The sequence below is a fragment of the Gavialis gangeticus genome, unplaced genomic scaffold (assembly GCF_001723915.1).
Source record: "Gavialis gangeticus isolate Ggan-Ray unplaced genomic scaffold, GavGan_comp1, whole genome shotgun sequence".
Taxonomy (NCBI): Eukaryota; Metazoa; Chordata; order Crocodylia; family Gavialidae; genus Gavialis; species Gavialis gangeticus.
In genome coordinates, this window is record NW_017728995.1 from 15765300 (window position 1) to 15768398 (window position 3099).

Below are 3099 nucleotides of genomic sequence, written 5' to 3' on the forward strand. Positions count from 1 at the left end.
TGGTTGCCCCTGAGCATGCAGTTCCCTGCTGGCCTCTCCTGGATGTGTGCCAGAATAATTTTCTCGAACAGCTTGCCCAGGATCAAGGTAAGACTGACTGGCCTGTAGTTCCCTGGGTCCTCTTTCCTCCCCTTTTTGAAGATGGGAACCACGTTGGCCCTCTTCCAGTCCTCTGGCACCTCTCCAGAGCACCACGAGTGTTCATAAAGCCGTGCCAGGGGCTTTTTTGTCTTATTTCCAAATGAGTATGTACAGTAATGGCTTAAATCAGTGGTGCTCAACCTTTTTTGGCTGACAGGCCAGATGAGCAGTGTCCAGGTAGCCGATGGGCTAGATCCAGGTGGTGGTCCCTATCTGGCACAGGGCAGCTATGGCTGGGCTCCATCTGGTCATGTGGAGGTAGGTAGGGGGCATCCTGGCTCCAACCTGGCCCCATAGGGAGGGGGCGTGGTGGAGAGAGGGTGCATGGTCCTGCCCAAACCCCAACCTCAACCCGGCCCCACAGGGGAAAGGGCTGAATCTGGCCCCACAGGGAGAGGGGGGAGGGGGCTTGAGCCAGCCCCACAGGTGGAAAGGGGACATGGCCGAATCCTATTAAGCTGGGACAGGGGCATAGCCGAGCTTCATCCAGCTGTCGGGGTGGGGAAGGGGAGGGGCCCAGCCCCAACCTGCTGCATGGAGCTTGGGGTTTGGGAATTTGGCAGCAGGGGCGGGTGGTCATATTTATTGCCACCAGTCCTCTGCCACCAAATTCCCTGATCCATGAAATATCTATGGCTCTGAGGGACACATTTGTTCCTCAGGCCAGAGGTTGAGCACCCTGGCTTAAATAAAACACACTTGCACAGCATTTGAAATGACATTATTTCTGCCACTTCTTTTTGTATTTCTAAGGTGTAAAGAACAGCAAACAAAACAAAACTGACCTCAAGGTTTCCTACTCTGAAGGCAGTGATAGTGAATCAACAGATGGTATTAAAATGCCATAACTGTGTTATTAATGATTGCGCAGATTGAAATATGACTGTAACTGCACTTCACTAAGGCAAACATGCTCAATCAAATAAGTTTAATGGTTGACATATGTCTATAGCAGCTCTGTGAGACAAGGTCATAAGCTTACAGAAGTGTATTAAGCTATCTTTAATATTCAAAACCAAAATTTTTACACCACAGCAAGGCCGACAAACTTGTGTACCGTGAAACAACTGATCCACTGGCTATCGATATCTAGTGCATTTCAGGCACTCAAGGGCACCTATACATGTGATGGAGCTTTGCTCTAACGTGTGCTATTTAGCGTGCTCCAGCAACCTCTGTCTCATGTATTTAGCACCCCCACATTTCAAAATGGCAGTGAGGGCACTTTAACTAAAACTCGGAGAATAAACTTCATTTAAAGTGCCCCTGCAGCCATTTTGAAGCATGGGACACTGAATACATGTAATGCTGCAGGCACTTTAATTAGAGCGGCTCTCAGAGCCACTCTAATTAAAATGCTTCCTTCCCCCTCCCCATTCCGGAGCATGTGTATAGACGCCCTCAGATGTTACATTTAGAACCAAGAAGTAATACCTAGGTGCACGAGCAATTTTGAAAGGCTGTCTTAATATATTTTAGGGAAAACCATGATCACAGTACACAAGTTATACAATCTTTGAGCATAATGGGGAAAATCTGTGTCCACCCCTTTTATAGTAACTAGACGGTCTTCAGTATTCATTTTCAAAGTACGTATATCTCATTGCTTCATTGAAAAATTATCTATTGCTTCTTTTTCTCAAGCATACTTCCCCCAGTTGGCCCACATTTATGATTTTCATTGAAGTATCTGGTCTTAAAAATTTGCCTTAATACTAGATTTTTACCTGGCTTTTATCTGAGTTACTGTATTCCCTCATAGAACAACTTAACAGTGCTCCAAAATGCTCATGTTTGCCTTGTGGCTGTTATGCTTTAATGGTTGTTCATGTTCATCACATCCTTCATAGAGGAAGGGTCCTCTCTGATATTTTGCTAGCTTCCAAGTAATTTTTCTTTGTGACCCTCCCTTTCTGGTTGACAGCCAAGCCTTATTGGTACTTACGGCAACCATATCCTGCTTGCAATTATCCTAGGTAAGGGAGGCACAGACATTCACACACCTCATCTGCCTCTGACTTTCATGTACCATTCTCTTACAAATAGTATTTATGGTTGTAGTTCGCATCACAGTCCCTATTCCACCTTCCCTACAAACAGGGCTTTCTCCAAGTTCAGACACATTTTTCTTACAGCAAAGAAGGATGATTTTGATGGACTTTGCACCTGCCGCTGGCATATTCTCCTCCAAATAAGGTTGCAGTCAGTTTAGTCACCATACTCACACCCCTCCCTTAGCTGCTGGCACCCTGTTTTGCAGATCAAGGAAAGAGAAAGCTTGTGATGTCTTCCATGCCCCACACCCACAGTACTGTTCCCTTTGTATGTAGATAAGATCAGCCTTTAAAATAACCCCTTTTAGTCTAGTCCCTGCTGAGGAGCTGCAACAAAGGATCAGTAATTTTTCTTTGAAAAGACCTAGGGTTTCTTTATAAAACCCTTGCACCCTACAGATGTAAAAGAAACCAGGCAAACAAAGGACTGCATTTTTTAAACCTGTCTGGGCATGCAGATGGCTGGAGTGATTCCTTTTCATAGAGCTGAACATGTGTTCCTTTCTCCTTTCCTTTGGAGTCTAGTTTTCCTTTCCGTTGTAGGAACTGAGTGTACTTCATCTCTCTGTTGTGAGCTTCTGCAGGCATAACACTTATCAGAGTGTCTTGGCTTCTGGTTGGTACTTGGCCACTTTTGCATTTCCTAACTGGTGTGAAATGAGCTGTGTGATGTAGTCAAGTAATGTAGAGGACAGGAAGGTGTTGGTTCTGCTTTCTCCATTTGCTTAGGCTGCAGTTACAGGCAGTTTTTTACCCCAGCTTGGGCACTATTTTGTTTATTCAGTCTAGATGCTTCTCCTTCCTGCAAACAAGAACACGCCTGCACTACCCCGATGCAAAGAAAGGGAAAGCCCTTGCTGAATAATGCTGTTGCATAAATTGCTGATTTTATCCCCTGGAGGCT